The 24,709-nt window shown below is 40.0% G+C and overlaps 1 long non-coding RNA gene across 1 annotated transcript in view; it reads right to left on the reverse strand.

The window, feature by feature from the left end:
• Positions 1-19,959, reverse strand: part of LOC128703957 (uncharacterized) — a 32,089-nt gene extending 12,130 nt beyond the window's left edge. The window contains exons 1-5 of the long non-coding RNA XR_011394678.1: positions 19,899-19,959; positions 16,699-16,972; positions 14,858-15,008; positions 9,470-9,592; positions 1,645-1,795 (exon numbers count right to left, since the gene is read on the reverse strand). This is a non-coding gene — a long non-coding RNA (uncharacterized lncRNA). The remainder of the gene's footprint in view (positions 1-1,644; positions 1,796-9,469; positions 9,593-14,857; positions 15,009-16,698; positions 16,973-19,898) is intronic.
• Between the last annotated feature and the right edge of the window lie 4,750 nt (positions 19,960-24,709).

Raw genomic sequence — 24,709 nt, forward strand, 5'->3', positions numbered from 1 at the left:
AAAACTAAATTTGATGTAGTATATGAGAGTAAGCATACAGTATTTAAAATATCAGAGGTATTTAGTAATTCAATACAAAATTATAATTAATGATATATTAAGAATGAAACTAGGTATGTATACCTAGTTGAAGGAATGATAGACAAGAATGGGGACAATACAGATTGAAAGAATTGCTAGGTATAATTAATTGCTGTTAGGATCATATTGGTAAGGTGGGGTTTTTAATAGTTGCTTTGAAGTGGCTGGCAGGCAGAGGAAGACTGGTGTTTTTAGGTAGTGTGTTCCAGATTTTTGGTCTTTTTATGAACGATGAATTTTGAGAAAGATTAAGCCAGACGCTTGGAATATCATAGAGATTTTTGTGTCTAGTATTATGCCTTCGAGTTCTGTTGCAACTATCAAGAAAGTGTTTCATGGCGGGGTTGATATTAAAATTTGTCCTGTATATGTAGTAAACACAGTAGTACGAGTGAATTTTATGTATAATAAGTAGGGTGTGAAGCATGGGTTGTAAATGTTGCAGTGAGGAGGAGGAGGAGGAGGAGGAGGCTGGAGGCAGAGATGTGTCTAAGGGCAATGTGTGGTATAAATATTCTGTAAAGAATTCATAGTGTGGAAATTAGGAAGTGTGGAGTTAACTAAAAGTATTATTCAGAGGGGTGAGGAGGGAATGTTGAGATGGTTTGGTCATTTAGAGAGGTAGAGCAAAATAGGATGACTTGGAGGGTGTATAAACCTGTAGTGGAAGGTGGGGTAGGGGTCATCCTAGGAAAGGATGGAGGAGGGTAAAAGAGGTTTTGTGTGCAATGGGCTTGGATATACAGCAGGAATGTGCGAGCGTGTTACATAGGAAGAGTGGAGACGAATGGTTTTTTGGGACTTAACGAGATGTTGGAGTGTGAGCAGGGTAATATTTTTGTGAAGGGATTCAGGGAAACCCTTTAGCTGGACTTGGGTCCTGGAGGCGGAAGGTACAATGCCTGCACTTTAAAGGTGTTTGGAATATTTGCTGTTTGGAGTGAAATCTACACTGTCTTCTTTCTTTTTTGGGTCTCCCTGCCTCAGTGGGAGACAGCCAGCATGTTGGAAAAAAAAAAAAAGTAGGTTTAGGTCTTTGTAGAGTGGGGGAGTATGTTGTCTGGCAGTAGACTGAGTAATCATTCATACAGCTGCCCTTTATGTTATTGGCTTAAGATGACTTGCTGACTTGCTGTAGTGGTTCTAGGCACAAATAGCATAGGTGAGGTAGGGATAGATTAAAGCAGTACATATATAAAGTAAGTAGTGCTGTTTGAGGTACATAGTAATGTATCCTGGAGAGGATGCCAACTGATTTGGATACTTTTTTGGATACATGTTAAATGTAGGTGTTGAATTTCAAATTGTTGTCTAGGAACCAACCTGGGGATTTTCCTTCATTTTTGTTGAGCAATAAGAGAACTGTTTCTCCTAACACTTAGGTGGACATTTGTAGCTCTGTTCCCAAACATGTGAAAGGTCAGGTCAGCATTAAGTGTGAGTTTATTGGTAGTAACCCTAAACCAGTGCTGCCTTCCCCAGCAAGAATCACCATATCATGCTTACAACACAAAAAAAAATCGTTTAACAATAGTAATTAAAAAAAAAAAAAAACTTGCATACCTTTGGTCATTAACTGGCTCTGCAGGAAGCCTCCAGATGCAGTAGTACTGCCATAAACAACTGCATTATTCTTCACAAGTTGTGACAGCCAACACAGCGTAGCACATGGTGGGAGCAGCAGAAGGCATCAGGTGGTTACCAATTCAAAGTCCTACGGAAATCAATTTTGACGTTAAAAAAAAATTCAAAACCAAATTGTTTATTGCTGGGTTTTCATTCTGGAAAGACTCAAAAGAACATTATGACCAGAACATTATGACCACCCACTCTTTCCCTCTCGGCCTAAAAAATTTATCCCCACCTGTAATAAACCATCATAATAAGACCTAATTCAGATTCAGGTTATTTATTTCAGCATGATACAATGGTTGTATGTTGTAGTTTTATAACTAGTGCAGGCATGCCTCTGCCAAGACAGTGATGGAATGAATGATGATGAAAGTTTATCTTCTACACATATGCTATGTATGATAATCTATGTAACTGTATTTGTGCGTCTGTACCTGCATAAACTTACCTACATAAATGTGCATGCAGAAAGACCCTTAGTATGCAGAGCATTTCGGGCAAACTTAAAATGAACTTAAGACTAATAAGGTAATAACACTACATATGGTCATTAGACGAGCTACAAAGAATACGAGAGACTTAAGTATTCTATTAGGTCATGCTATATGGCTTTAATTAATAAGTCTTGTAGAGAAGACATACAATTTTTATTATTAATCTTAGGTGGATACAATGGATTGATTAATATCTGAGATGAATACAGATATTGAGAGTAAGTATATATTGATTATACTGATGGAAAAGTTTTACCTATATAAAAATGTAAAAAATGATCTAATAAGTTCCTCCATCAAGAAACGGAGTAATGTGTATATAAACGAGCGCCTAACTAAAAAACATCAGAACCTATTATACAGACTTCGAAAACTTAAGCGTGATAATGCATCAATAAAACAGTGCTTTACTCATGATGACATTATCGTCGTGAAATTATCAGACACGGGTCGTAGGTTTGAAATAACAAATGATCAAGAGCTAACATGTTTCCTCTCATTCACTGGTTTGACTGAACCTTGTTAAGACATATCTCAACACATTATCAACCATCTTCAGTGATGTAGTTTAGTAGAATTTTTCATGACTGTTAGTGAATAACGGTAATGAATTCCCAGTTACTTAAGACACCTAAGGCGCTATTCAAGGTGCTAATCCAGGTACTTAAGTATTTTATTCTCTGTCTTATTTTATACTTGAAACCATTACTTTTAACTTTGAAATAATCAAGGTGCTAAAGTGCTTTATTTTAATATTCAGTAGCTCCATTATTTTTAAGATTTAAATTAATTATCTTAGTTCATAAGTTCATAATTGTTAGTGGTTTATCATCATTGCTTTTGTCTTTTTGTTCTTTAATAATTGTAACAGCTATTTCTCTACATACCTCTTATGAATGCAATTATCGATCCTGATCTCAACCTCTTATTGAACAACACACATAATCCAAACAGTAATTGCCATTACTACACTGCTAGTCAGGCTAATACTCTTCTCAGTGTCAGCAACAACATTACAGTCTTCAACTACAATGTTAGATCATTGAGTAAACACTACGATGACCTCATTGCACTACTTAAGTCTCTAAATGCTACTATAACTTTCATTATACTTACTGAAACCTGGCTCAGACAAGATCTGACAGACATATTTACCATACCTGGTTACACAGCCATACATAACTGCAGGCTCGACCAATCAGGAGGAGGCACTGCCATCTATTACTCTGATGAACTAGAATGTATGAAAGCAACTAATGTACCGGATGAAAACGGTGAATATATAATAGCTAAATTCACATCAAGAACACTTAAGAAGCGTATAACAGTTGGTGCGGTCTACAGACTACCACACTCAAACACTCACAGAGTTGAATAAACACCATCTGATACTAGCAGGAGATTTCAACATCAACGTTATCCAAGCAACCGACCCTCCAGCAGCTGATTTCACAAATGCTATGAACAACAGCTTATTGCTACCCTCTATAACAAAGCCAACAAGAATCTCTGAGACAAGTGCCTCGTTACTTGACCATATCTGGACCAACACGATATCCCCACTACAAGCAGGTATAATCACAGATAATACCACAGACCACTACAAGCAGGTATAATCACAGATAACACCACAGACCACTACAAGCAGGTATAATCACAGATAACACCACAGACCACTACAAGCAGGTATAATCACAGATAACACAACACAGATAATCACAACAAATTTCTAAGAAAATTTCCAAGACTGTAGGCATACTATCGAAGATACGGTACTATGTTCCACAGTCAGCCCTCCTGGCCCTATATCACTCTCTTATTTACCCCTATCTCACCTATGGAATTTGTGCATGGGGCTCAACAACAATACACCATCTCAGACCACTAATTACCCAACAAAAGGCTGCAGTTAGAATGATGACAAATTCTCACTACAGGCAGCACACTCCACCAATATTCAATACACTAAACCTACTCACCATACAAAACATCCATACTTATTACTGCACCTATTACATACATAGAACACTTAACTCTGATATTAACCCTCCCCTCAAACATCTCCTTGCCAACCTCAACAGAACACATGACCATAACACAAGGCACAGATCACTCTTTGATGTTCCTCGTGTCCATCTCACACTATGCAAAAACTCAATGCACATAAAAGGCCCTAAAATCTGGAATTCATTACCTGTAAATATAAAAGAAACACTACCTGTTTATAAATTTAAGTCTCTTCTCAAAGATCACTTACTCACCCAAAACCAAATAAATACTGAATAACAACCTTATAAATTGTATACCTTAAATGTTTCTCACAATTATATCACATAAATGTTAAACCTAAAACCGAATCTAACTTTATTATTTTTTAAATACACTACCTAACAGAATCCTTCATATGACTGAATGTACAACAATGCATACAACCATATGACCTGTCTTTGTAATACTCACTTGTGCTTTATAGTAATCTGTTTACATTAATGTTTTATCACTGATTTCATCATTGCTTAGTTAATCTTAAGTTAATTTTAAGCCAGCCCGTAATGCTATGCATAGTATAAGTGGCTTTGGCATGCTGCTCTTATCTGTATTTTTTTGTACCTCTGTATGTGTGCTCAAATTGGAAATAAATAAAAATAAATAAATAAATAAATAAACACCACAGACCACTACAAGCAGGTATAATCACAGATAACACCACAGACCACTATCCTACCTTTCTCATAACCAACTTATCTAAACTGCCTCAAGAAATAAGAAAGATCTCATTTCGCCTGCATGACGAGACATTGATAAACAACCTAAAACTAGCTCTAGGTGCCGTTGATTGGCAGAGAGAGCTAGATGACAGTAATAATATCGATAAAGATATCAAATTTTTTTTACATAAAACCCTAAACCTCTACAACAAACATTGCCCAATGAAAATGAAACAGATCACAGAAAAGAGACTAAACAGCCCATGACTAACAAAAAGTATCCTCAAATCTATTAATAAAAAACACCAAATTGAAAAAACAGTTCAGATTAGGCTTAATTACTAAAGAATTTACTAAAAGATACATATCAATACTAACAAAACTAATACATAAATCAAAGCAAATGTATTACGAAAATAGATTTAGTGAAATGAGAGGTGACATGAAAAGTACCTGGCAAACCCTCTCCAAAATTTTGGGCTCAAGGAAACCGACTAGAAATAGAGAGATAGACTTAACTAAACCAGATGAACCTCACATGCAACCTATAGTCACGGTCGACAAATTTAATGTCTTCTTCTCTACTGTAGGATCAAAGCTAGCGAGTCAAATTCCTAGCTCCAATACCCATACGAACGAGTACCTCACTGGCAACTATCCAAATACTCTATGTCTAGCTCCAACTAATCCCACTGAAGTCTCACTCATCATTAAATCATTAAAAAACAAATCAGTTGATCTAGATAACTTGCCGCCATTCATATATAAAAAAGCTGCGCCAGAACTGTCGCCCATTATTGCAACAATGTTTAACAAATCTATAGCTTCCTCAACCTTCCCATCCATACTCAAGACAGCAAGGGTCACCCCAATCCACAAAGGTGGAGATCCAACTGATTTGAACAATTACAGACCCATATCAAACTTGCCCTTACTCTCCAAGATATTTGAAAAAATAATACACAAGCGATTTTACTCCTACCGTACATCCAACAACATACTTAACCCATGCCAGTTTGGATTTAGACCAAGAAAGAGCACGAATGATGCTATTATACAAATGCTTGACCTAATATACACAGCTCTCAATAAAAATGAATATCCCCTGGGGCTCTTTATCAACCTAAGAAAAGCGTTTGACACAGTTGACCACAATCTCTTGCACCTCAAACTTAATCATTACAGCATAAGAGGACATTCTCTCAACTACCTAAAATCCTATCTTAACAACAGACACCAGTATGTACATGCAAATGGAGTCAACTCTGCTATCCAACCTGTAGCTGTTGGAGTACTCCAAGGTAGTGTCCTAGGCCCACTCCTCTTTCTCATCTACATCAATGATCTCCCCAATGCATCCCAACCCCTTACACCAGTTCTATTCACAGATGACACTACATATGTCTACTCCCATTCAGACCAGCTGTGCTTGGAAACACTGTTAACAATGAACTGCTAAAGATATATGCTTGGATGATGACCTACAAACTCTTACAACATAGATAAAACATACTTCACGCTGTTTGGCAACAGCACCTCAAATATTCAACTCAACATACTGTTAAATGGTTCCCCTATATCAAGACACATGGAGGGCAAATTTCTAGGTCTTCTCCTTGACTGTAATCTTAAATTTCAGTCCCATACCCATCACATAGCCAAGAAAATTTCCAAATCAATAGGAATCCTTTCCAAGATACGCTACTATGTACCACAAACGACTCTCCTTACCCTGTACCACTCTCTAACATATCCTTACCTCGCCTATGGTATCTGCGCCTGTGGCTCAACCACAGCCAACCACCTTAGACCCTTAATAATCCAACAAAAAGCTGCTGTGTGGGTGATAACCAGCTCCTGGGCTAGACAACACACCCCACCACTTTTCAAAAGACTCAACTTGCTAAATATACAAGACATACACTTTTATTATTGTGCCTACTACATATACAGAACTTTAAACTCGACTGTAAACCCTCCCCTAAAACTACTCCTCGACAGTTACAACAGAATGCATAGTCACAATACAAGGCATAAGGCACTTTTCAACATCCCTCGAGTAAGACTCTCACTATGCAAGAACGCTATGCACATAAAAGGCCCGAAGATCTGGAACTCGGAACAAGTCAAGGATCCCAGACAGCTTATAAATTTAGGACTCTGCTAAAAAATCATCTTATCTCACAATATTAACCAAATCAACCAAACATCTACTGACTAGTTTTATCATGTGACCTCCTGGCTTTTAATTCTGCCATTCCATAAAATATTACCACCTTCACCATTACTTGGAAGCTAGATTTTGTACTAAGTAGTATACATAAGATTTATTAAGTTTGAATAAAAATGTAAAACAGCTAACCACTATTCCATGTTTAGTTTTAAGTATAATTACTATGTACTATTTTCTTACCTAGTTTTAATTAGTTACTATGTATTAGGATTACTTTGCCCGAAATGCCTCGGCATGATAGTGGCTATCTTTGTGCTTAGCAAATCAAAATTGTAATTACACAATGTAACTTTTACAAAGAAATAAACATTATTATTATTATTATTATTATTATTATTATTATTATTATTATTATTATTATAGTTTTCACATATGTATTCATGATGGGCTGGGATAGGTTAAGGAGTTTAGGTGTTTTTTAACTGTAGTTTTAAAAATGCTAAGCCAGTGGTTCTGGAGATTTTTGGGCCCTTTTATGTACAATGAATTTTTGAAAAGATTTAGCCTGACACGGGGAATGTCATAGAGGTTTTTGTGTCTAGTGTTGTGTCTATGAGTCCTATTGCAACTGTCAAGAAAGCATTTCAGGTCAGGATTTATATTAGAATTGATCGTACAATAGTACGAGTGAATCTTCTATATGGCGAGTAGGTTTAGGTGTTTGAAGAGTGGGGGGGGGGGGGTTGTCTAACAGTGGATTGTGTGATCGTTCACACTGCGGGTTTTTGTTGTGTTATTGATTTTAGGTGGCTTTTTGTTGTGGAACCCCAGGCATAAATAGCATAGGTGAGGTAGTGGTAGATCAGTGAATAGTATAGTGTAAGCAGTGCCGTTTGTGGTACATAGTAATGTACGTATCTGAGAAGATACCAACTGTTTCAGAAACTTATTTTCTGATTGTTGAATAAAGGATATGACAGGAAAACATAGCTATGGATATGAGATATGACAGGAAAACAGCTACTGTTCTTCCCACTATATAATATACAGTAGGGTACCGACACCACTGCTGGTGCACCCAATTTGGTGCAATATAAAAGTATAATCCCTACCACCTAGATAAGGTCACCCACCATCATCCTGAAGCATAAAAGCAACAGAGTACAAGAAAGACTACCAAGGGCCCTGACAGATGCTTTTTCTTACTGGCAATCCATTATGATAAGTCCACCACTTACGTAACTCAAAATATAGCACACAACTTGGTTCAAAAGCCTTTGACAACCTGAGGGAGGATGGGTAAAGGAAAGTTAAAACAGTGAAAGTATTACTTTTTACTGCCTCTGGAGGCTGAGAAACCAATTAGAGACCACTACACAACTACTCAGGAAAACTGTAATTTCCTAATCGGGTTAATCATTTAACACAGATTTTTGCCTTGGGCTTCATAAAATAGTCATGTGCCTTTGCATATGATTATATTTGACCTGGTGGGAACTGAAAATCTAACAACCATAAGGTTTAAGTACTGTACCTCATTCCTCTTATTAACAATTGGGAGAGGATGAACATCCAACATATCAACCCAAAAGGAACAAGAAATATATCCCCAAATACTAGCAGCCCCAGGAACCACCTTCAACCTCAAACTACCACCAACACTGCCTTTCCTAGCTCCTACCCTCCCTTGCTAACCACACAAATACCAGCAGCCCCAGGAACCACCTTCAACCTCAAACTACCACCACCACTGCCTTTCCCAGTTCCTACCCTCCCTTGTCAACCACACAAAAATCTCAGCAGCCCCAGCAATCACCTTCAACCTCAAACTACCACCAGCGCTGCCTTTCCCAGCTCCTACCCTCCCTTGCCAACCACACAAATACCAGCAGCCCCAGGAACCACCTCCAACCTCAAACTACCACCAACACTGCCTTTCCCAGTTCCTACCCTCTTTTGTCAACCACACAAATCCCAGCAGCCCCAGGAATCACCTTCAACCTCAAACCACCACCAGCACTGCCTTTCCCAGTTCCCACCCTCCCTTGTCAACCACACAAATGAAGAATGAAATTACAATACAGTGACTGGAACAATACACAGATAACCCACACATAGGAGAATGAAACTTGTGATGACGATGTTTTGGTCCAACACGGACCACTGACTAGTCAATAATCCAACACGGACCACTGACTAGTCAATAATCCAACACGGACCACTGACTAGTCAATAATCCAACACGGACCACTGACTAGTCAATAATCCAACATGGACCACTGACTAGTCAATGGTCCGAGTCAGTTATCTGTACGGTGTGCACACAAATGACATTCACCTAACAACGGGTAATGGCAAATGGTTAAAATATCTTTACTCACAAATCATGGAGCTGCAGGTAACCTCCAGTATTACTTTTGCCACCAAAAAGGCAAATCCCGTCAGGCGGTGCAGCAACCATCACAGCAGTGAGAGACGTCCAGTCAAATGCTGATTCCACATCCCTAGAGAAGTAAATTTTACTATTAGGAAAACATTTCAAACAGAATATTATTATCTATTGTTGGATTAAAAGAGTCTTCCCTAGAAAAATAAATCATCCCCACCTACATTAGGCCATCCATAAAAATTCTAATGCTTAGCTCCAGAGCTCTATTACAAACCATGGCTAGAGAGCATTTTGAGTCCTCTCATGTTTGCAATGATGGTGATTATTGCACGAGAGCTCTCAATCAAATATAGAGGGTGGCCCAGCTTTATAGAACTTCGCTTTACACTGTTACCCATTACAGCATTTTACTAATACAGCGGTTTTCAATTACACCTGTTCATTTATTCAGCCTTTCTACAATATAAATACACCTACCATCCGACTTACGACCGTGTTTTTTATGCCAAATTTCTGGGAAATAAACAACTATTTGTGTTGTACACAGTGTTTATCCTAAACCTTACAGTAAAAAATACAGTACTAACAACATAAAAAGTAAAGTAAAACATGAAATACCAAAATAAAACAATAAAATAAAGTCATTACAAAAATGTTTTGTTGATATTCAGTAGTAAAGTTTGACTTACGACCATTTCGACTTACGACTGGTTTCTCGGAACCGAACTCGGTCGTAAGTCGGATGGTAGGTGTACATTCACCATTCACTATAAGCTAAGGATGAAAATATTTTAGGGTAATTAATTTGTGCATTTTTTAGACCTAGCTTTATTGCTCACTTAACCCTTTGACTGTCGCAACCCCCAATCCTGAGGTGTCTCCTGGTGTCACAAAATTTAAAAAAAAAAAAAATTATTTTTTCTTATGAAATGATAGAGAATCTTTTCCCGATTGTAATGACACCAAAAAACCGAAATTTGATGGAAAACTGACGGAATTATGCTCTCGCGAAGTTAGTGACCTCGGAGCTGTTTACAAATCGGCGATTTCGCCCACTTTGAGCCCTATTTTCGGCTAATTCCCTTGTTCCAGTCGCCCAAACTCATAGCTATTTCTTTAGAACTCCATTTTTTTCTATCGATTGAGTACAAGAAACTGCCCATTTATCGATTTCAACTACCTAATAATGTTTTTCAGAAATTTGCAATTTGGCCAATTTCACGAAAACTAAAAAATATGACAATTTCAAAATAAGGTCCAGAATGAACAATGCAGACATTCCTGGCTCTAAAATAACATTTTCTTTGTTCATCAGTCACGTCTCCAGGCCCCTCTGATATTACTCTTGCTTTCTATTTTGAATTTTTATTCAAAAAATAGAAGACTTACCATTATGCAGACTACTGCAATACTGTAATAATTGTATAAATAACATCAACTCATTCATGACTGCATATTAGAATGGCTAGTTGGACATTTATTGGACAATGGCATCATTTGTTTACTTTTGAACATTGGCAAAAATCAAACATTTCCCCTACTTTGAGCTCCATTTCTAGGTTCTTTTTATAGTAAAATCAATCAAAATCACCTCTATTTCTGTAATATGTTTTCCATTCTATCAAATGAGACCAAGAAAACGAGAATACAACCATAAATACTATACGAAAATAGACCACAAAGTTGGCATTTTAATTAAAAAAAACGGTCGGAGTTTTTTTTTTCTCATTATGCACTGCGTGCTCCAGGATTTTTTTTTATATGGTGCACACTGACCACACAGACCCATTCTCTCACATGTGGGCCTACCAGCTTTCTCCTGCTTGATTTGAAGCCGCTAGAATTTATGAGTATATATACGTCAAACACGGTACCTCGTAAGACGTATATATATGGCCGCGACAGTCAAAGGGTTAATATGTGATAGTGTAAACATGGTTTTAGGCTTTTATATGCATTTTCACTTTACAGCAGTAGCTCATAACCTAACCTGCTGTATAAGTAAGGCCCTACACCAGGCAGGCCCCACTTATACAGCAGGCCAGGTTCTGGCCTACTGCTGTAAAGTGAAAATTGTTGTAAAGTGAAACACAGACTTTTTTAACTTTCATATAAAAGCTTGATAACATGCTTACAGTATGATACATTAAGTGAGCAATAGAGTTAGGCCTAAAAAAATGCATATACACTACACACATTACAGTGGACCCCCGCATAGCGAACTTAATCCGTGCAAGAGGGCTGGTCGTTATGCGAAATGTTCGCTATGCGAATTAATTTTCCCCATAAGAAATAATGGAAATAAAATTAATCCGTGCAAGACACCCAAAAGTATGAAAAAAAAATTTTTTTACCACAAAAAAATGTTAATTTTAGTACACACAAACTGAAAAAGGCATGCACAATTACATGACACTTACTTTTATTGAAGATCTGGTGATGATTGATGGGATGGGAGGAGGGGAGAGAGAGTGTTAGTGTTTAGAAGGGGAATCCCCTTCCATTAACACTTGAGGAGGCAAGTCCTTTTCCGGGGTTACTTCCCTTCTTCTTTTAATGCCACTAGGACCAGCTTCAGAGTCACTGGACTTCTTTCTGTCCATAGAGCTCTGTACCTCCCGTTCCTTTACGATTTGTCTAAAATGGGCCATAACATTGTCATTGAAATAGTCACCAGCACGCCTTGCAACAGCTGTGTCAGGGTGATTTTCATCCATAAAGGTTTGCAGTTCAACCCACTGTGCACACATTTCCTTAATTTTTGAAGTAGGCACAATGGATTCCACAACTGGCATAGGCTTCTCAGGGTTAGCCCCAAACCCTTCAAAATCTTTCTTAATTTCCATACTAATTCTCACCCTTTTTACCACAGGGTTGGCACTAGAAGCTTTCTTGGGGCCCATGGTCACTTATTTTCAACAAACAGAATCGAAAACACTGTAATAATACGAAATATTCCGAGTGTATGCTTGAATGTTACCGCGGAGGCTAGCTGGTAAACAATGGGACAGGCGGCACATGTGAGGCTGGCTGAGGCCGCACATTGGACGCGTCTCGGACGAAGTTCGCTGAGCGGGTTTTTGTCTACTATGCGGGGCAAAATTTTAGCGATCAAAGCGTTCGCTATGTGGAATGTTCGCTATGCAAGGCGTTCGCTATGCGGGGGTCCACTGTACTTATTATAAATTATTTTCGTCCTTAGCCTATAGTAGTCAGTGGTGAATATATTTATTATAGGAAGTCTGAATAAATGAAGAATGCGTATACCTGAAAACCGCTGCATTGGCAAGACAGTGATTAACACACTGTCCTGTGTGTTTTAGAACTCAGCTGCCATGGTTCAAGTCATGGGTTCAAGCCGTGGCCTGGCTGGCAAAGCTCTTGCTTCACACATGGAGGGCCCGGGTTCGATACCCGACAGAGTGGAAACATTTTGACGCGTTTCCTTACACATGTTGTCCTGTTCACCTAGCAGCAAATAGGTACCTGGGTGTTAGTCGACTGGTGTGGGTCACATCTTGAGGGACAAGATTGAGAACCCCAATGGAAATAAGACAGAGTCCTCGATGATGCACTGACTTTCTTAGGTTATCCTGGGTGGCTAATCCTCAGGGGTTAAAAATCCAAACGAAATCTTATCTCTTATCTATCTTACTCATTCCCTTATTTACAATACAACCTCTCCTCGCTTAACGACTGAGTTCTGTTCCTAAGACCACGTTGGTTAAAAAATTCATTGCTAAGTGAGGAGCATAATGGTACTGGGTTTGATATTGTTTTAATGTTACCTTTGTACAATTTAAAACATTTTTAGTATATTTTCAAATGTTTATACAGTAGTGTACTGTATTTTGTAATAAAAAGAATAGAGGAACTCAGCTCTAATATGCATAATTATTTGCAGAAGGAAGGCAGGGTAGGGGTTGTCCCCAAAAAGGTTGGAGGGAGGGGGGTGAAGGAGATTTTGTGGGCAAGGGGCTTGGACTTCCAGCAAGCATGCGTGAGCGTGTTAAATACTGGTCAGAGACTCCGTCATAAGTCCGAGTCGTTGGTAAATGAGTATGTCACTAAGCGAGGAGAGGCTGTAATTAGATACTGAAACAGGTTAACAAGAGGAGTCAAGGCAGGGATCCGAGTCTCTTAATGCAGTAGTGCACAAAACTATTTTCCAAAGATTCCTGATATGACTTTTTTATGGTTGAAATGACATATCTGACAATTATGAAGACCAAAAAAAAATAAAAGCTTGTTCTGCAACTTGTATGATTCATCCAACTAGATATATTTATACACCATAGGGAGGTTAGCAAGGGTCCCATGACCACAAATAACAGCTTTGAGGAGACTTGAGCTAGAGTTCATCATGGCCATGCTGGCAGGAGATTCATCTGCCAAAACTTGCATTTGTAGTCACAGTGGGACTCATGCTAACCTCCCTATGGTGTAGAAATATACCTAATTGGATGAATCTTATTGTAGTCAGCAGAGGCATTGTAAGGGGAAGGGTGGCAGGGGGGCGGGCTGCCCTGGGTGACACCATTTAGGGGGACGCAATAGAGCCTCTAAAGGTGACACTAATGCACAGAACAGTGCTGCACCAACATAAGAGAAGAATCCTTTGTTTCTATGTAGCCTATTATATATTAACAAAGTACAAATAAGCCTATATAGGGAAAATCATTGATTTTGATGATGTGAGAGAAGATTTTGCATAATTGAAGGCAAGAAAACGTAAGATCAGATTCACTGAGATGTTACCTGTACTCAAAGTCAAATCGTAACAAGTGTTTCTCTGATATTGCAATGTTTTTCTTTATTTTTCAAGTTTTTTTTTTTTTTTCTTTGAAGTTGAATAAGTGTAGGATCTGTTGCCTGTACTCAAAGTGGTATTCGAGTTTGTGTTTCCTCAATATTACTAAGATTATTTATCATTAATAAAGTTGAGAAGTATTCTCCTGTTTGGTTTATGGCCCTTAAATGGGGGTGACACCAAAGATGTTGCCCCGAGTGACACCAACTCTAGCGACACCTCTGGTAGTCAGCTGGCCCAGTGGCTTATGTACTGGACTGGAGTTTTACCGCTCACTTGCCACAAGTTCAAGCCCCATCTGTACAGTAGTTTGTATGTAATTGTGTCATTACGACCCTTCAGGGTGCAGGTGTTGTACTTCTCACCTCTAGGACTGCAACACTCCCACCCTTCCATCAGTGCATTCACAGTTCATTGCTTAATTTTTTCGCTCACATAATCATTTCATCTTTACACAGACAAAATTACAAGACAAAGCTACAAATATTTTGTCTTATTACCCAATTAATACCATAATAAAAATCTATCTGAGGCCATATATAAATTGAGAGTACTTTTTTTTTGACCTACCATCCAGCAATGACACTGTCAGTGGTGTTCCCATTCTCTCCAAGATATCATTGTCTGCCACATGTATACTGTTTATATTCTCACTGTCAGGATCTATGATAGCTGTGTCGAGTGTGTTTCTTCGTTGATTTTCTGCAGGGATGTCCATTGCCTGGGTGGTGAGATTATTCCAATTTTTAAATTTATTAGGATTAGCGAAGGATGTTAACAGGTATCAATCATCATTAGTACATATCACAGTGTGTCAACTCACTAAATACAAGAGGGACTACATATACAGTATCTGTTTTTGGTGTTCCACATTTTCCTTGGCTTTCAACTGAGCCACTGCTCAACCTGCTGATGGCAATCGCTGGCAAGTGGAACATAATGAACAATGGCTCAATCTGAAGCCAATGAATATGTGGAACATCAAAAGCAGGTGCTGTATATGTGGTGTTCTCCTGTATGCACTAAAATAATCAACTCAACCTACCTTCTAGTATGACAATGTTTGTCTAGCTAATTTCCCTGTATACCTTCACATATATTATCTTGCACATGTTTCAGCAGTTGTTCAAATTCACAAAATCTTGTTCCTCATCACTTGAATTTCTCACATTCTCTCACACACAGACACACTCACCTCTCCACTTATATACACACACCCACCTTTCTCCCTTCATCTATTCTAAGATTCACCTCTTTCATAGAGCCATCTAATGACATATCCCAAATATTTAAACACATTTACTTTCTCTATACTCAATTCCTTCAATCTGATATTCAATCTATCATTGTCAAGGCCTTTTATTACTCTCATTGCTCTTTTCCATGTTAACTTTTAATTTCCTTCTCCTATATATCCTACCAAATTCAGTTGCTGAAATATATAATGTTTCTTCAGAATCTTCCAAGAGAAATGTCATCAGTGGAGACTAACTGGAAACTCCCACACTGTATCTGATCCAGCATTTTCTAAGCCCACACCTTTTTCCAACATCCGAGCATATTTCTAATGAAGATCCTAGCATATCTCTTGCCAACATCCAAGCATCTCTCTTGCCAACATCCTAGCATCTCTCTTGCCACCATCCTAGCATCTCTCTTGCCAACATCCTAGCATCTCTCTTGCCAACATCCTAGCATCTCTCTTGCCAACATCCTAGCATCTCTCTTGCCACCATCCTAGCATCTCTCTTGCCAACATCCTAGCATCTCTCTTGCCAACATCCTAGCATCTCTCTTGCCACCATCCTAGCATCTCTCTTGCCAACATCCTAGCATCTCTCTTGCCAACATCCTAGCATCTCTCTTGCCAACATCCTAGCATCTCTCTTGCCAACATCCTAGCATCTCTCTTGCCAACATCCTAGCATCTCTCTTGCCAACACCTTAACATTCACTTTTACAACCCCATCTATAAACTGGTTAACAACCATCCTTGTCTAAGTAGTACTTTAAAGAACATAAAAGGCACAATACCTGACTGGAACAACACACAAATAACCCGCACATAGGACATAGAAACTTACGACGACATTTCTCTCTGACTTGTACCATTTACAAAAACACACTAACACACAAAGGTGAGGGAGCCAGTATATATATATTAGAGGGGGACAGGGACTGTGACTTTGTAAATGGTCCAAGTCAGATTGTTATTGTAAGCTATTCTCTCCTATTTGTGGGTTATCTGTGTGTTTTACCATTCTGAACACTACATCAGTGCCTCCAGCCTTCTCATTGCAACAAAATCCATGCCTCACACCCACACAAGGAGTCCACCAAAGTAATAGAGCAAGATGAATGTAACAATACCCTCATGCAATATATGAATAAGCACACAATGGTTATCTTACCTGAGCTTTTGACCAATGTAGATAAGGACTCTTGCACTAAACTCTCCGGTTGGGGTTCGAATTAATCAGTCTGCATGAGGCTCGTCTCTTGTGGTGAATACAGAGGCTGCGAGAGTAATCCTGATGCAGGATATAAAGGATCAACTGGAGAACAAAGGGAGAGCGAAGAGAGCGATGAGAGAAGTTCTGGTGAATATGAGAATCCATCTTGTACACTAGTGATACCAATCTCTTCACATTCCTGACTTGAAAGGGCTTGACCATCAAATACCACCTGCAATTAAATGTTGATATCAACAAATTTCCTGTAAATATGTTTATTTTACAACCCATGCAGCGAGGAGGTGGCTGGAGGCAGTGGAGATGTCCTGTCTAAGGGCAATGTGTCGTGTAAGTATTATGAAGAGAATGTGTAGTGTGGAAATTACGAGGAGGTGTGGAGTTACTAAAAGTATTAGCCAGAGGGCTGAAGAAGGGCTGTTTAGGCAGTTTGGTCATTTAGGGAGAATGGAACAAAGTACAGTACGTGGAACCTCAAATATAGAACTTTCTTCAGTCCAGAAGGCTGTTCAAGTGTCGCTACTGAACGAATTTATTCCCATCAGGAATAATGTAAATTAGATTAGTCCATTTCAGACCCTCAAAAATACACTTATGGAAGCACTTACAAAAATACACTTACATAATTGGTTGAGTTGGGAGCAGTTCGATTTTTGAGGTTCCACTGTACAGTGGAACCTCGGTATACGACCAGGTCACTACTCGAGCAAAGCTCAGCATTCCACCAAACAAATACGTACAACCTGGCAGAACTTCACTGTAAACTATTTCGTGTTTCTTCACATTTTTTATTTTTTTTGTATAAATAAGTCACCATAGATCCTACGACAATTAGTGATAACAGCCAACCAAACAGAAAATTGGTTGGGAAGAACTTGTTCAATACTCAAATGGAGCTGCACTCAAACAGCCTTCTGGAATGAATTAAGGTCGTATACCAACGTTCCAATTTAGAATGACTCGGAGAGCATATAAATCTGTAAGAGAAGGAAGGCGGGGTAGGGATCATTACCGAAAATGTTGGAGGGAGGGGGTGAAGGAGGTTTTGTTGGCGAGGGGCTTGGACCTTCAGCAAGCATGTATAAGCGTGTTAAGTAAAAGTGAATGGATACGAATAGTTTTGGGGACCTGACGAGCTGTTGGAGTACGAGCAGGGTAATATTTTGTGAACCGATTTTGGGAAACCGGTTAGCCGGACATGAGTCCTGGAAATGGGAAGTACAATGACTGTACTTTAATGGAGGAGTTTGGGATATTGGCTGTCGTGTCTGAGCGTCAGAAAGTAAACAGAAGCATCAGAAAGTAAACAGAAGCATCAGAAAGTAAACAGAAGCATCAAAGTAAACAGAAGTGTTGGAAAGTAAACAGATGCGTCGGAAAGTAAACAGATGCGTCGGAAAGTAAACAGAAGCGTCAAAGTAAACAGAAGCGTCGGAAAGTAAACATGCGTCAGAAAGTAAACAGAAGCGTCGGAAAGTAAACAGAAGCGTCGGAAAGTAAACAGAAGCGTCAGAAAGTAAACAGAAGCGTCAGAAAGTAAACAGAAGAGTCAGAAAGTAAACAGAAGCGTCAGAAAGTAAACAGAAGTGTCAGAAAGCAAACAGAAGTCAGAAAGTAAACAGAAGTGTCAGAAAGCAAACAGAAGAGTCAGAAAGCAAACAGAAGTATCAGAAAGCAAACAGAAGAGTCAGAAAGCAACCAGAAGTATCAGAAAGCAAACAGAAGAGTCAGAAAGCAACCAGAAGAGTCAGAAAGCAAACAGAAGAGTCAGAAAGCAAACAGAAGAGTCAGAAAGCAAACAGAAGAGTCAGAAAGCAAACAAGTCAGAAAGCAAACAGAAGAGTCAGAAAGCAAACAGAAGCATCAGAAAGCAAACAGAAGAGTCAGAAAGCAAACAGAAGAGTCAGAAAGCAAACAGAAGCGTCAGAAAGCAAACGGAAGCGTCAGAAAGCAAACGGAAGCGTCAGAAAGCAAACGGAAGCGTCAGAAAGCAAACAGAAGAGTCAGAAAGCAAACAGAAGAGTCTGAAAGCAAACAGAAGAGTCAGAAAGCAAACAGAAGCATCAGAAAGCAAACAGAAGAGTCAGAAAGCAACCAGAAGAGTCAGAAAGGAGACAGAAGAGTCAGAAAGCAAACAGAAGTCAGAAAGCAAACAGAAGAGTCAGAAAGCAAACAGATGCATCAGAAAGCAAACAGAAGAGTCAGAAAGCAAACGGAAGAGTCAGAAAGCAAACAGAAGAGTCAGAAAGCAAACAGAAGAGTCAGAAAGCAAACGGAAGCATCAGAAAGCAAACGGAAGAGTCAGAAAGCAAACGGAAGAGTCAGAAAGCAAACAGAAGAGTCAGAAAGCAAACGGAAGAGTCAGAAAGCAAACGGAAGAGTCAGAAAGCAAACAGAAGAGTCAGAAAGCAAACGGAAGAGTCAGAAAGCAAACAGAAGAGTCAGAAAGCAAACAGAAGAGTCAGAAAGCAAACAGAAGAGTCAGAAAGCAAACAGAAGAGTCAGAAAGCAAACAGAAGAGTCAGAAAGCAAACAGAAGAGTCAGAAAGCAAACAGAAGAGTCAGAAAGCAAACAGAAGAGTCAGAAAGCAAACAGAAGCATCAGAAAGCAAACAGAAGCATCAGAAAGCAAACAGAAGCATCAGAAAGCAAACGGAAGAGTCAGAAAGCAAACGGAAGCGTCAGAAAGCAAACAGAAGTGTCAGAAAGCAAACAGAAGAGTCAGAAAGCAAACAAAAGAGTCAGAAAGCAAACAAAAGAGTCAGAAAGCAAACAAAAGAGTCAGAAAGTAAACAGAAGTCAAAAAGCAAACAGAAGTCAAAGTAAACTTTCCATACCCCCCCCAAGATGCGATCAGGTACTATATTTCAGGTACCTACTTACTGTTATGTGAACAGGGGCAGCAAAAAGTGTAAAGCAGTAAGTAGGTACCTGGGTGTTAGTTACTTTACACCTGCTGTTACTGTTCACCTAGTAGTAAGTAGGTACCTGGGTGTTAGTTACCTTACACCTGCTGTCAGTGTTCACCTAGCAATAAGTAGGTACCTGGGTGTTAGTGGCATCCTGGGGGACAAAAGTGACCTAATTACCCAGAGGGGCATGTTTAAGTTATACATATTTATGTAAGTAAATATTATTACCTGGTCAGTAGGAGCGACGGTACCTACGTCCTCACACCTTCAACTCTACACTTAAAATGGCACCTGAGTCGTAATTCATAACTGGAGGTGCTACCTTCCCTGCACCTGTGTAACACCACCACTGGTAACTCACCTAGTTAATATTCTCACTAATAGATGGTGCTGACACCACCACTGGTAACTCAACTAGTTAATATTCTCACTAATAGATGGTGCTGACACCACCACTGGTAACTCAACTAGTTAATATTCTCACTAATAGATGGTGCTGACACCACCACTGGTAACTCACCTAGTTAATATTCTCACTAATAGATGGTGCTGACACCACCACTGGTAACTCACCTAGTTAATATTCTTACTAATAGATGGTGCTGACACCACCACTGGTAACTCACCTAGTTAATATTCTCACTAATAGATGGTGCTGACACCACCACTAGTAACTCCCCTAGTTAATATTCTCACTAATAGATGGTGCTGACACCACCACTGGTAACTCCCCTAGTTAATATTCTCACTAATAGATGGTGCTGACACCACCACTGGTAACTCACCTAGTTAATATTCTCACTAATAGATGGTGCTGACACCACCACTGGTAACTCACCTAGTTAATATTCTCACTAATAGATGGTGCTGACACCACCACTGGTAACTCACCTAGTTAATATTCTCACTAATAGATGGTGCTGACACCACCACTGGTAACTCACCTAGTTAATATTCTCACTAATAGATGGTGCTGACACCACCACTGGTAACTCACCTAGTTAATATTCTCACTAATAGATGGTGCTGACACCACCACTGGTAACTCCCCTAGTTAATATTCTCACTAATAGATGGTGCTGACACCACCACTGGTAACTCCCCTAGTTAATATTCTCACTAATAGATGGTGCTGACACCACCACTGGTAACTCCCCTAGTTAATATTCTCACTATAGATGGTGCTGACACCACCACTGGTAACTCCCCTAGTTAATATTCTCACTAATAGATGGTGCTGACACCACCACTGGTAACTCCCCTAGTTAATATTCTCACTAATAGATGGTGCTGACACCACCACTGGTAACTCCCCTAGTTAATATTCTCACTAATAGATGGTGCTGACACCACCACTGGTAACTCCCCTAGTTAATATTCTCACTAATAGATGGTGCTGACACCACCACTGGTAACTCCCCTAGTTAATATTCTCACTAATAGATGGTGCTGACACCACCACTGGTAACTCCCCTGGAGTTTACCTGGAGAGAGTTCCGGGGGTCAACGCCCCCGCGGCCCGGTCTGAGACCAGGCCTCCTGGTGGATCAGAGCCTGATCAACCAGGCTGTTGCTGCTGGCTGCACGCAAACCAACATACGAGCCACAGCCCGGCTGATCCGGAACTGACTTTAGGTGCTTGTCCAGTGCCAGCTTGAAGACTGCCAGGGGTCTGTTGGTAATCCCCCTTATGTGTGCTGGGAGGCAGTTGAACAGTCTCGCACCCCTGACACTTATTGTATGGTCTCTTAACGTGCTAGTGACACCCCTGCTTTTCATTGGGGGGATGGTGCATCGTCTGCCAAGTCTTTTGCTTTCGTAGTGAGTGATTTTCGTGTGCAAGTTCGGTACTAGTCCCTCTAGGATTTTCCAGGTGTATATAATCATGTATCTCTCCCTCCTGCGTTCCAGGGAATACAGGTTTAGGAACCTCAAGCGCTCCCAATAATTGAGGTGTTTTATCTCCGTTATGCGTGCCGTGAAAGTTCTCTGTACATTTTCTAGGTCGGCAATTTCACCTGCCTTGAAAGGTGCTGTTAGTGTGCAGCAATATTCCAGCCTAGATAGAACAAGTGACCTGAAGAGTGTCATCATGGGCTTGGCCTCCCTAGTTTTGAAGGTTCTCATTATCCATCCTGTCATTTTTCTAGCAGATGCGATTGATACAATGTTATGGTCCTTGAAGGTGAGATCCTCCGACATGATCACTCTCAGGTCTTTGACGTTGGTGTTTCGCTCTATTTTGTGGCCAGAATTTGTTTTGTACTCTGATGAAGATTTAATTTCCTTATGTTTACCATATCTGAGTAATTGAAATTTCTCATCGTTGAACTTCATATTGTTTTCTGCAGCCCACTGAAAGATTTGGTTGATGTCCGCCTGGAGCCTTGCAGTGTCTGCAATGGAAGACACTGTCATGCAGATTCGGGTGTCATCTGCAAAGGAAGACACGGTGCTGTGGCTGACATCCTTGTCTATGTCGGATATAAGGATGAGGAACAAGATGGGAGCGAGTACTGTGCCTTGTGGAACAGAGCTTTTCACCGTAGCTGCCTCGGACTTTACTCTGTTGACGACTACTCTCTGTGTTCTGTTAGTGAGGAAATTATAGATCCATCGACCGACTTTTCCTGTTATTCCTTTAGCACGCATTTTGTGCGCTATTACGCCATGGTCACACTTGTCGAAGGCTTTTGCAAAGTCTGTATATATTACATCTGCATTCTTTTTGTCTTCTAGTGCATTTAGGACCTTGTCGTAGTGGTCCAATAGTTGAGACAGACAGGAGCGACCTGTTCTAAACCCATGTTGCCCTGGGTTGTGTAACTGATGGGTTTCTAGATGGGTGGTGATCTTGCTTCTTAGGACCCTTTCAAAGATTTTTATGATATGGGATGTTAGTGCTATTGGTCTGTAGTTCTTTGCTGTTGCTTTACTGCCCCCTTTGTGGAGTGGGGCTATGTCTGTTGTTTTTAGTAACTGTGGGACGACCCCCGTGTCCATGCTCCCTCTCCATAGGATGGAAAAGGCTCGTGATAGGGGCTTCTTGCAGTTCTTGATGAACACAGTTCCATGAGTCTGGCCCTGGGGCAGAGTGCATGGGCATGTCATTTATCGCCTGTTCGAAGTCATTTGGCGTCAGGATAACATCGGATAGGCTTGTGTTAATCAAATTTTGTGGCTCTCTCATAAAAAATTCATTTTGATCTTCGACTCTCAGTCTGGTTAGCGGCTTGCTAAAAACTGAGTCATATTGGGACTTGAGTAGCTCACTCATTTCCTTGTTGTCATCTGTGTAGGACCCATCTTGTTTAAGTAGGGGCCCAATACTGGACGTTGTTCTCGATTTTGATTTGGCATAGGAGAAGAAATACTTTGGGTTTCTTTCGATTTCATTTATGGCTTTTAGTTCTTCCCGCGATTCCTGACTCCTAAAGGATTCTTTTAGCTTAAGTTCGATGCTTGCTATTTCTCTGACCAGTGTCTCCCTACGCATTTCAGATATATTGACCTCTTTTAGCCGCTCTGTTATTCTTTTCTGTCGCCTGTAAAGGGAGCGCCTGTCTCTTTCTGTTTTACATCTACTCCTCCTTTTTCTTAGAGGAATAAGCCTTGTGCATACATCGAGTGCCACCGAGTTAATCTGTTCTAGGCATAAGTTGGGGTCTGTGTTGCTTAGTATATCTTCCCAGCTTATATCGGTTAGGACTTGGTTTACTTGGTCCCACTTTATGTTTTTGTTATTGAAGTTGAATTTGGTGAATGCTCCCTCGTGACTAATCTCATTATGTCGGTCTGGGGCTCCGCGCATACATGACTGAACCTCAATTATGTTGTGATCTGAGTATATTGTTTTTGATATGGTGATATTTCTTATCAGATCATCATTGTTAGTGAAGATGAGGTCTAGTGTATTCTCCAGTCTAGTAGGCTCTATTATTTGCTGGTTTAAATTGAATTTTGTGCAGAGATTTAAAAGCTCGCGTGAGTGTGAGTTTTCATCAGAGCTGCCTCCTGGTGTTATTACTGCAACAATATTATTTGCTATATTCCTCCATTTTAGGTGCCTTAAGTTGAAATCCCCCAGGAGCAAGATGTTGGGTGCAGGAGCTGGAAGGTTTTCCAGACAGTGGTCAATTTTTAACAGCTGTTCCTGGAATTGCTGGGATGTTGCATCCGGAGGCTTGTAGACTATCACAATGACTAGGTTTTGGTTCTCGACCTTTACTGCTAAAACTTCCACTACATCATTTGAGGCATTTAGCAGTTCTGTGCAAACAAGTGACTCTGCAATGTACAGGCCAACCCCCCCCCCCCTTTTGCCTGTTCACTCTGTCACATCTGTATAGGTTGTAACCTGGGATCCATATTTCGTTGTCCAAGTGATCCTTTATGTGGGTCTCAGTGAAAGCCGCGAACATTGCCTTTGCCTCTGCAAGCAGTCCACGGATGAAAGGTATTTTGTTGTTTGTTGCTGGCTTTAGACCCTGTATATTTGCAAAGAAGAATGTTATCGGACTGGTGGTATTGTTGGTACTGGGGGGGAATTTTTTTTCCGGCATTAGTATCTGTATCTGTTGGTTTGGAGTGGAGGCCATCGACTGTGGTTCCACTCCAGGAATGACTGGATTTGGTGTACGATTTCTGCCATTTCCTGCCAGTTTTTTTTTCCTTCCTGGCACTAAAAAACCTCTCCCTCTTGAGTGGCTGTGGCTACCCAGGTTTTCCCATGGCCTGGATGTTTTGTATCTTTTTGTCCCCTTTAGATGGTATGCCTGGCAATTTAAGTTATAGCACAGTCTTTCCTGTACTGAAGAGGTACACAGTTCAGGGTGAAAAAGCTTACAGGAAGGGAGTTTGCATTTTCCTGTTGTCATATGGGCATGGCATTTCCTAGGGTGGTCATAGTTGCACGTCCCATCTGTTTTTCCAGATTTCCCATGCCAGCAGATACCGAGTGCATAGTATGTGCACAGGCTTGGTTTCCGTTTGCCTTGGGTTTCTGTGACTGTATTCCCTGTTGGTGCATGTTTCCCTGT

The sequence above is a fragment of the Cherax quadricarinatus genome, chromosome 95 (assembly GCF_038502225.1).
Source record: "Cherax quadricarinatus isolate ZL_2023a chromosome 95, ASM3850222v1, whole genome shotgun sequence".
Classification (NCBI taxonomy): Eukaryota; Metazoa; Arthropoda; class Malacostraca; order Decapoda; family Parastacidae; genus Cherax; species Cherax quadricarinatus.